This window comes from Primulina huaijiensis, chromosome 8, assembly GCF_012295235.1.
Source record: "Primulina huaijiensis isolate GDHJ02 chromosome 8, ASM1229523v2, whole genome shotgun sequence".
NCBI lineage: Eukaryota > Viridiplantae > Streptophyta > Magnoliopsida > Lamiales > Gesneriaceae > Primulina > Primulina huaijiensis.
The window spans coordinates 11,472,509-11,484,558 of NC_133313.1; positions in this window are offsets into that span (position 1 = coordinate 11,472,509).

Below are 12,050 nucleotides of genomic sequence, written 5' to 3' on the forward strand. Positions count from 1 at the left end.
TGGGAAATTGAATAGAGAGGGGCGGCTGCTCTCTTGTTATGAACCCTAGGTTTTGCTCTTTCAAAATAAAATAAAATTGAAAGTGATTGTGTGTGGGTGTTTACGTGAATGTGTGTGTGTAAGTGGTGTGTGTGCGTGTGGTTGGGTGGTAATTAAGGCTATAATTTACTTAAATATAAATTAATCACTAATTAGATGGTAATCACACACTAGCCTTTCTTTAAATGTAAATAAGATCTCTTAATTTAAAAAAAAATAAAGTTTTCAAGTGTCAAATCTTAAAAACTTTAAAATAATAAGATCACTTAATAATTAAATTTAGGCTTTAAAAATGATGAAACTAATTAAATCTTTTAAAATGCCCCAATCCTTGACTTAAAAATAAAATGCCACATTTTAAAATTACCAAAATTCGTCACCGGTCTTTTCCTCGATCCTGCCTCGAATAATCGCCTGAAACATGAAACTCGAAAAAATATTTTAACGTACATCACATAAACATAAATAATTTAAAGTAATGCATTTAAATAAATCATGCACCACTAAGACTCATTTTAAAATTAAATAAATGCCTTAATAATTAAATAAATGCATGAAATTTACGTGTACTGATTTTGGGCACTACAGTTCCTCCCCCACTTATATAAATTTCGTCCTCGAAATTTAATATTACCAAACAACTCCGGGTAGCGAAGTCTCATATCTGCCTCTGACTCCCAAGTGGCTTCTTCCACGGATTGGTTTAGCCACCGGACTTTGACTAGCTTAGTCACCTTGTTCCGAAGTCTGCGCTCCTGTCTGTCTAGGATTGTGACGGGTCTTTCCTCATAAGACAGGTCTTGATCCAACTGTAACGGTTCGTAGCTCAGAACATGCGAAGGATTAGCTAGGTACTTCCTCAGCATTGAGACGTGGAACACATTGTGTACCCCGGCCAGATTCGGCGGAAGGGCAACACGATACGCTAATGTCCCAACTCTGTCCAGAATTTCGAAAGGTCTAATAAATCTCAGACTCAGCTTGCCTCTCTTCCCAAATCTCATAACACCCTTCATAGGTGCTATCTTGACAAAGACGTGATCACCAACGGCAAACTCTAGATCTCTTCTCCTCTTATCAGCATAGCTCTTCTGACGGCTCTGGTCGATCTTCATTCTGTCCCGAATCTTGACCACCACATCTGCAGTCTGCTGAACTATCTCTGGACCAAGTTCTGCTCTCTCACCAACCTCATCCCAGTGAATCGGTGACCTGCACTTCCTTCCATACAAGGCCTCGTAGGGAGCCATACCAATAGACGCTTGGTAACTGTTGTTGTATGTAAACTCCGCTAGAGGTAGTTTAGTTTCCCAAGTCCCTCGGAAATCGATCATACATGCTCGCAATAGATCCTCAAAAATCTGAATCACTCCCTCCGACTGGCCATCTGTCTGTGGGTGAAAAGCTGTACTGAATTGCAGCTTCGTCCCCATGGCTGCATGTAGGCTCTTCCAGAATGAAGATGTGAATCTCGGATCTCTGTCAGACACTATGTTAACTGGGATTCCGTGCAATCGAACGATCTCCCGGAGGTGAAGCTCTGCATACTGCATCATGGAGAAATTCGTCTTCACTGGCAAGAAATGTGCTGACTTAGTGAGTCGATCAACTATGACCCAAATGGCATTAAAGCCTCTAATTGACTTTGGCAACCCAACGACGAAGTCCATAGTGATATTCTCTTATTTCCACTCGGGGATAGGGAGTGGCTTAAGCATTCCTGCTGGCCTCTGATGCTCTGCCTTCACCTGCTGGCAAGTGAGGCATTCAGACACAGATCTGCGGATGTCTCTCTTCATCCCTGGCCACCAATACAAGATCTGCATGTCTTTGTACATCTTGGTACCTCCTGGGTGGATTGAATACGGAGATGCATGTGCCTCTGATAAGATATCTTCTCTGATCGAATCTACGTTAGGCACCCACATTCTTCCCTTGTATCTCACAACACCGTCTGACACTGAGTAGAGCATACTGCCCTTGGCTTCATCTTTCAGTCTCCACTTCTGTAACTGTTCATCTGAAGACTGTCCTTGACGGATACGGTCTAGCAAATCAGACTTGACTGTCAGATTAGATAGTCTGGGAGCTCTGCCCTTACGAATAATCTCTAGACCAAATTTCTGAATCTCGGACTGAAGAGGTCTCTACACTGACAACTGTGCTATGACTGCGACTTTTCTGCTCAGGTCGTCTGCCACAACGTTAGCCTTTCTCGAATGGTAGCTAATTTCGCAGTCGTAGTCTTTTACCAGCTCTAACCACCGTTTCTGCCTCATATTCAGTTCTTTCTGCGTGAAGAAATACTTGCGACTTTTGTGATCAGTGAAAATCTGACATTTCTCACCGTACAGGTAGTGTCTCCAAATCTTCAACGCAAACACAACGGCGGCTAACTCCAGGTCATGCGTCGGATAGTTCCTCTCATGCACTTTCAACTTCCTGGAAGCATAGGCTATAACTCGACCCTGCTGCATCAACACTGCACCTAACCCGAGCTTAGATGCATCGGTGAATAGCACAAAATCCCCTTGTCCTGTCGGCATGGCTAGCACAGGTGCTGAAATAAGATCTTGCTTTAAAGTGTCAAAGCTCTTCTGGCATTCGTCACTCCACGCGAATTTAGCATTCTTCTTGGTCAGTGAAGTGAGTGGCCCTGCTATCGACGAAAATCTCTGGATGAACTTACGGTAGTAACCGGCTATACCCAAAAAGCTGCGGATTTCTGATGCATTCTTCGGCTCAACCCAATCTTTAACGGCTGCCACCTTGGCTAGATCCACCTTAATTCCACTGCTAGATATTATATGCCCCCAAAAATGCTACTTTCTCCAACCAAAATTCACAATTACTGAACTTCGCGAATTTGCGACTCTGCAAAGTCTGCAAAACTGTCTTCAAGTGCTGACTGTGCTCCTCATGACTTTTCGAGTGAATGAAAATGTCGTCGATAAATACTATGACGAACTGATCAAGTTAAGGCTGAAATCCTCGGTTCATCAAGTCCATGAAGATTGCTGGAGCGTTCGTCAGTCCGAACGGCATCACTAAGAACTCGTAATGCCCGTACCTGGTCCTGAAGGTCGTTTTGTGAACATCTGCATCTTTCACCTTCAGCTGGTGATACCCTGATCGAAGATCTATCTTAGAGAACACTGTAGCTCCCTACAACTGGTCGAACAAGTCTTTGATTCTAGGAAGTGAGTATTTGTTTTTGATCGTTACCTTGTTCAATTCTCGGTAATCGATGCACAGCCTCATACTCCCATCCTTCTTCTTTACAAAAAGCACTGGTGCGCCCCAAGGCGAGCAACTAGGGCGGATAAATTCCTTGTCGAGAAGCTCCTGAATCTGCTGCTTGAGTTCTAACATCTCAGCTGGAGCTAATCGGTACGGTGCCTTAGAGATTGGCACTGTGCCTGGGATGAGCTCAATTGCAAACTCCACCTCTCTCTCTGGTGGAAGACCTGTGACGTCATCAGGAAAGACGTTTTGGGAAGTCTCTGACTACTGGCACCTCTGATAAAGACGGAGTGGGTATGTCAGGTGCAGAAATAATGCTGGCCAAGAAGGCCTGACACCCCTTGGAAATGAGTCTCCGTGCCTGCATGCAAGAGATCATGCGTGGAAAACTCCTCCATCTAGCTGGTTCAAATAGAAACTGCTCCATGCCCAATGGCCTAACTAACACTGACCTCTTCCGGAAGTCGATAAGGACTCTATTCTTAGTCAGCCAGTCCATTCCCAAAATAATGCCGAATTCCGGCATCGGCAAGACGATCAAGTTGGCATATACTAGGTGGCCGTGCAATTCCAGATCAATGTATCTGACCACACTAGTAGCTGACAGCTCTTCCCCTGATGGGACTGTTACTGAATAATTCACATCGAGTCCTATGGACTTGATGTCCAAGTGACTAGCGAATGTCTCCGATATGAATTAGTGGGTGGCTCCTGAATCTATCAAGGCCTGAGTGCCTATTCTCTTAATGAAAATATTTCCTGAGAGACGTTAGCACACGCAAAACTTACATTCCCAAAAATTCTAACATTAACCTCAAACATAGCAAAAAATTACTATCCCATATCACTCAAAATATTACTAGCACCTTAACAATCCCAAATAAAATCTACATGCAAGGCAAAATAATACTGAACTTGGGTAGAGAAGTTTACCGGTCAGCAAAGTCGTGTCTGGATTCGCCTCCTGTGCATGCATGGCGAATACTCTGCCCTGAGTCGGCTGCTTCCACTGTGGGCACTCCTTTAGCATGTGGTCACTGGCTCCACACTTGAAGCACTTGCCTGATCCATATAAGCATTGCCCTGGATGCTGTCGGGTGCACATAGGACATACTGGGAAAATAACTGGCGTCTGAAGTGCCCCTTGCTGCTGAATTGGACCATTGCCCTTCGGCGGTCCCTGATAAGGTTTCTGCCCTGGTGGCCCTTGGTACGGTCTCTTGTGCTAGGGTCGCTGATGCTGATGCTGCGGCTGTTGGTGCGGTGGTGCCTGGTAGGGCCTCTTGCCAAACCTGTCAGCATCAATATCCCGCTGGTCTTGTTCTGCCGCCAAAGTCCTAGATACGGGGACTGCATAAGAAGTGGGGCCAGCTACCCTCACATCACGGCGCAAGATAGGCCACAATCCATCCAAGAAATGTCTCAGCTTTGCCTGGACATCATTCGAAATGTGGGGTACGAAGTAACACCCCCTCTCAAACATCCTATCAATCTCTGCAACACTGCTGTCTCCTTGTCGCAGCGTCAAAAATTCCCTAGTCAGTCTGGATCGTACTTCCTCAGTGAAGTACTTGGCGAAGAACACTTCCTTGAATCCAGTCCAAGACAAAGTCTGCAAGTTAACTTCCACCGACGCACTCTCCCACCATAGTCTAGCGTCCCATGACAGAAGGAACGTGGCACACCTGACCCTATCAGCATTGTTCAGTTTCATAAAATCAAAGATTACCTCGATGGACTTAATACATCCTTCCGCTATCATCGAGTCAGTGGTACCCGAGAACTCCTTTGGACTCATCCTTCTGAACCTCTCGGAGACAGCCTCAGGCCTGGGCCTCTCCCCTGCACCAACTGCTGCAGCCTGGTTCCCCGCAAACTGCGCGAAGAACTGCGTCATACCTGCAAGCATCTGCGCCTGCATATCCGGAGGTGGACGAGGAGGAGTGACCCTCTCCTCATCGCGATGCTCTCTGTTCTCGTCCCTAACTTCTCGGTTAATCAGACGTCTGGGAGGCATACTGTTCCAACAATTTACCCAACATGTAAACCCAATATGCATGAATATAATAACAATATCATAAGATGCACGAAATTTAACTTAAAACATGGACATGCTGAAATCATGATTCAATGATAACTACATACATAATGCAAAATTTTAAAACTCACAGACTTGAGGTGTGACTTCGAGAGCTTCTTGCGACTGACAGTAGGCATAACCCTTTACAAGAACACTGCTCTGATACCAACTGTGACGTACCGTACATTTACTACTTAAAATTTGCAGAAAAATCAAAAATTTTCTAAAATGTAAACATCCATACGGTCGTCAACTCATCGTGCATAAAAATATATCTTTGAAATCATCCGTCACCAATAAAAATTTTGCTAAATGAAAAGCTTGCTCAAAACATCTCGCAACAAAACATAAAATCAAAGTATTAATATTTTCATGTTTAAAATCTTAAAATAACGTGGGCCGTCCTCGGGTCTAGCCTTCCTCTCAGTCCAAGCCTGCTCCTTGGTCCACACCTCCTGTCCCCTCAAAAACATCCTCACCTGCATCGATCAAGTCTAGTGAGTCTAAAGACTCAACACGTATAAACTGGAAGTAGCGAATACTACGTAATAAAACCACACGCAACTTCAAAATAGAACATACATACTGAGAACTTGAACTTGCGTATTAAAACTTGAACATACGTACATACATACTTAGACGTGCCATAACTTAAACTTTTCATAAACATGCTGTATACTTAACAATACTTGAACATACATAGCTTCGTCATTTTGCGTAGAGAATGTTTCAAAGCAAGTGACCCATAACATAATTCGCCTGATCAGACTAAACCACAGTACTGGCTGACAGGGACGTATCCATTGCCACATACATGAGATCCCCGTTCATAATTTAACGGGCTCGTTGGTCCCCGTTCATAATTTAACGCTTTCCAACCTCGATCTAACCTGTTCATAATTTAACGGGCGGATTGGTCCCCGTTCATAATTTAACGCTTTCCAATCCTAAACATAATTTGGCCACAAGACATTTAGCATATCTCAAAAACTAAAAATATTTTCTTGCACGTCATACATACTTACTTGGCGTTGAGGGATTCATTGGACTTCGATCGGGGCCGTTGCCGCACATACTAACATGAATTCACATACTTAACTTGCATAACTTAGACGTAGGTACACATGCTCACCATCAAACTCCTTAGATAACTAGGACGTTCTAACACACTCGGGAATTGACCTCATTTAAATCAATGTACTAAACCACGACGTTGAACCCCGAACGATCCCTAAAAGATGTGTGAACATTCTCCAAGAATAAAAGACATACACTTACTATTTAAAACTTGAAAAGAAGCAAGAACAAAACATTTGGACAGAAGGGGTGGCGCTCGTGCGGTAAGAAATTATCGCTCGGGCGCCGAGCCTTCAAAGAAGTTGGCCCCGACAGTGAAGGTGGCGCTCGGGCGGTAAATTCTTACCGCTCGGGCGCCGAGTAATCTGCATTCCGCGACTTTGGTGACTTGAACCACCCAAACCGATCATACGAAGCATGAGCAACATGTCGAGACCCATCCTAGGACGCTAATGCATTGACTCAGACTTCATAAAAATGTCCCAAAAGTTCCCAAAGAAACGACGCACTTCGTGCAATGCAACAAACAGCATAAACCCAAATGTTGATACCAAATACTTCCTACGATTTCTAATGCAACCAAGGATTATCGACACGATACGAAGCCCCAAAAATCAACCCGACATCCTACTCGACATACCTAAATGCAACAGTGATCACCCGTCGATCCCCAATGAAGCCTGCAACAATAAAACTTCAAGAACACATCAATATCATAATTTTCAGAAAAACGTAGTTTGAGCAGTCGCACAAAAAACGCCATAACTCACTCAATATTTATTCAAATATTTTGAATTGTTTATCAAATCGAAGGTATCAAAAAGTTCTACGATTTTTATGTTGAAAGTTTTCTCAGATTCACGTCCGAAAAGTCGCAGTATTTAAAAAGACAGTAAAAATGAGTTTTCAGATCTAAAATCTATTTCAAAACTGATCCAAATCATTTTCCGCTCAAACGACGAACGTAACACATATATTTTTACGCATAAAACAACGCAACACATAATATGACATGATCGATGCAGCAAAAGAAAGATTATATGTGCCTTTTTGATATTAAAACTCACGATACGGCGATATCGAAGCGGAGAAATAAGCGAGGTTGATCCGGGACAAACGTGGCTCGATTTTTCTTGAAGAAAAGTGACAAAAACTTGCTGGGAAATTGAAGAGGGAGGGGTGGCTGCTCTCTTGTTATGAACCATAGGTTTCGCTCTCTCAAAATAAAATAAAATTATAAGTGATTGTGTGTGGGTGTTTACGTGAATGTGTGTATGTGTTAGTGGTGTGTGCGCGTGTGTTTGGGTGGTAATTAAGTCTATAAGTTGCTTAAATATAAATTAATCACTAATTAGATGGTAATCACACACTAGCCTTTCTTTTAATGTAAATAAGATCTCTTAATTTTAAAAAAAATTTAAAGTTTTCAAGTGTCAAATCTTAAAAACTTTAAAATAATAAGATCACTTAATAATTAAATTTAGGCTTTTAAAATGGTGAAACTAAATAAATCTTTTAAAATGCCCATTCTTTGACTTAAAAATAAAATGGCACATTTTAAAATTACCAAAAATCGTCACCGGTCTTTTCCTCGATCTCGCCTCGAATAATCGCCTGAAACATGAAACTCGAAAAAATATTTTAACGTGCTTCACATAAACATAAATAATTTAAAGTAATGTATTTAAATAAATCATGCACCACTAAGACTCATTTTAAAATTAAATAAATGCCTTAATAATTAAATAAATGCATTGAATTTACGTGTACTGATTTTGGGCACTACACTTACAGTCTGTCTCAAATACCAATCCAGACAAACAGCAATCTTCTATCAATTGTGAAACACCAATCGTCGACAAGGATAAAGAACATACCTTTCGACTCAGTGCATCAGCTGTTGTATTTGATTTTATCGGATAGTACTTGATTTCACAATCAAAATCTTTCAGCAAATCAAGCAACCTTCTTTGTCTCATATTCAATTCTGACTTTGTAAACAGATATTTCAAGCTCTTATGATCCGAATAAATCTCAAACTTCTCACCGTAGAGATAATGTCCCCAAATCTTCGATGCAAATACAATCGCAGCCAATTCACGATCATGAATCGAGTAGCGAGTCTCATGTGGCTTTAGCTGTCTCGAGGCATAAGCAATGACATGGCCTCGCTGCACCAAAACACAACCCAATCCTCGGTGAGAAGCATCATAATAAACAACAAAATCACCAGTATCTGACGGGATAGTCAACACCGGAGCACTGGTCAATCTCTTATTCAACTCTAGAAAACTGGACTCACATGCCTCTGACCAAACAAATGACGCATTCTTCTGGGTTAGCCGCGTAATCGGCTTTGCAATACTCGAAAAATCTCTGATAAACCGATGATAATATTTTGCTAATCCCATAAAACTGCGTATCTCTGGCACAGATGTCGGTCTCGGCCAATTGATCACGGCCTCAACTTTACTAGGATCAACAGAAATACCGTCTCCAGATATAATATGTCCCAAAAACACAACCTGTCTCAGCCAAAATTCACATTTCGAAAGTTTGGCATACAGTTTCTCCGTTCTAAGAATATTCAATACAATTCTCAAATGTTCAGCATGATCAATCATATTCTTCGAATATATCAGAATATCATCGATAAATATAATCACAAAATCATCAAGATATTTCTAGAATATGCGGTTCATCAAACCCATAAATACAGCTGGAGCATTTGTTAAACCAAACGACAGTACAATAAACTCATAATGTCCATACCTGGTTATTAAAGCTGTCTTCGAGATATCAGAATCTATGACTCTCAGATGATGATATCCAGATCTCAGATGGATCTTGGAATAAACGGAAGAACCCTGCAACTGATCAAATAAATCATCTATACGAGGCAAAGGGTATTTGTTATTTACCGTAGCCTTGTTCAGTTGCCGGTAGTCAATACAAAGTCTTATTGACCCGTCCTTCTTTCTAACAAATAGTACTGGAGCACACCAAGGAGAAACACTCGGTCTGATGTACCCCATGGCCAGTAAATCTTCTAACTGCTCTTTCAACTCTTTCAATTCTATCGGTGCCATTCTGTAGGTGCTCTAGAAATAGGTGCTGTACCTGGCACGAGTTCAATGCTGAAGTCTATCTCTCTGACTGGAGGCAATCCCGGAATCTCATCTGGGAAGACTTCAGCAAACTCACATACCACTGGCAATTTGAGCCAATGATGGGCTCGATTTCAGTACGTCAACTGAATATACAAGGAATCCCTCTGCTCCTTTCTGTAATAATCGAATCATCGAGAACGCAGATATCAAAAGAATTCTAGCTTTAGAACCATTACCGTAGAATTTCCATTCATCAGCCATATCAAGTCTGAATTTCACAATCTTATGAAAACAGTCTACGGTAGCTCTGTACTTGGTCAGCATATCAATACCGATAATATAGTCAAAATCAGACAACCCAAGTACAATACAATCTAACAAAATCTCATGGCCATCATACTGTAGCATACAAGGTTTAACAGAATTCACTGATATCAATCCTGTCCCCAAAGGAGATGAGATAGAAACTACCGCAGATAAAGACTCAACAGGTAACGCATGAATCAATGCAAATCTCTCCGAAATAAATGTATGGGATGCACCTGTATCTATCAATACATATGCAGGATAACCACAAAGAGTACAGTTACCTGCAACATCATCATCAGGTGCGTCCTGGGCCTGTTCCTCAGTCAATGCAAACACTCTGGCCTGCTGTCTAGGAGGCTGGCTAACCGTCTGGCTTCCTATTGGCCTTTGCTGTGACTGGGTAGGTGTTGGCTAGAACGAGTGAACCGCAAATGCTCGTCTATCAAGCTGTGCCCCTGATCCAGCCGATTCTGCTCCCTGGGATCCCTGGGAACCTCTCTGTGGGCATACTCTAGCAAAATGTTCCTGCTGTCTGCAGATGCGGCAACTACCAAGTACTCCTTGGCATTGCTCTATGGGACGTCTCCCTCCACAAATCCTGCAATAACCCCCGGTATAACTCTGTCTGGAACCACTAGAGCTAGAAGAACTGCTGCTAGACTTCTTAAACTATTTCCCTTTGGATTTCAATAGATCTTTCTTTCCACTGCTGCTACCACCACTTTCTAATCGGAGGTGTGGTTGGGGAAACTGAGTTGAGGACTGTTGCTGTGGTCTCGGTGCTGGGGCAAAATACGAAGCTCTTTTCTGCCTAATCAGGCCAGCTTCAGCTCCCTTTGCTTTGTTCAGGGCATCAGCAAAATTATTCGGTCGCCCTGCATTTACCGGTGTAAAGATCTCGGGATTCAGTCCATTGATGAACTGATCAGCAACAGCTTCATCATTTTCAACAACATGTGGACCAAACCGCAACAAGGTAGAGAACTCGGCCACATATTCCTCAATATTCAACTGACCCTGTCTCAAATTGGCAAACTCTGCTCCCTTGTCTTTTATGTACGATACTTGGAAAAATCTTTGATAGAATTCATCTTTAAAGACCTTCCAAGTGATAGTCGTACCTCGATGCTCCAATGCTCTCTTCGTTGAGATCGACCAATTCTTTGCAACGTCATGCAATTGGTGCCCAATCAGTTTAACTCTCCGCTCATCTGTGTAGTCCAATGAATCAAACAGCATCTCAATGTCATCTAGCCAACTCTTACACTCAACTGAAGTCTCAGTACCCTTCAGAGTAGGTGGATGGAACGACTGAAATCTCTTCAACAGGGTTTCCATTGGTGTTGCTGTCACATCCATCGGATTCGCAGAGGTACTGCCCTGTTCTGGGATTCTTCGAGGAGGCATATCTGATTATCAAAAGGGTTAGTAATGATAATTGACAAATCTGTCTCAGTCCCTTTCTGATCATCTTACCTCTGATCCAGAATCGGTTCTGATTCATTCTCAATCATACAAGTTACCAATCAAATCAAATAATCAGGTAAACATGTATAGTCCAAAGCAGTAAACATGCTAGCACACAGAAGCAGGAAAAAAAACTCAATCTACCCCGCTCACTAGCTTCTATCATTGGCTAAAGGAACCTACTGCTCTGATACCACCTGCTGTGGGGACCCGGACTCTAATTCATTTCTTAATCATTCTTTGGAATAATTGGATCAATTAAATAAATTGGGTCTCAATTTTTTTTTTTAAATATCTTTCGGAACATAATGTAATCAATCTGATATACATATCACAAGTTAAAAGTACAAGTCTTGTACAACATAGATCCATATCAAACTAGGGTTCAACAACTACATATCAAGTGATGAAACCTATTCTACTGCTAGGTCCGAATCTCCAGGCTAATCTTGTTCTCTCATCCTCGTCTTGACCCTGATCCTGTCCCACCTGTTGTCATGCACACATACAGACACAACAACAGCCGGATAACTCCGATGAGAATAATATTCCCAGTAAAAACAATTTGTACATGCAATCATATGAATCGATATAAAAGCATGCAACAGATATCAATAACATGTATCATAACCTGAAAGACATGAATCATTGTAAACCGGTAAATAACTCGTAACTCAACATCTCAGACTCAACTCATTTCTAATCTAGGGATCCCAATTCCTGGA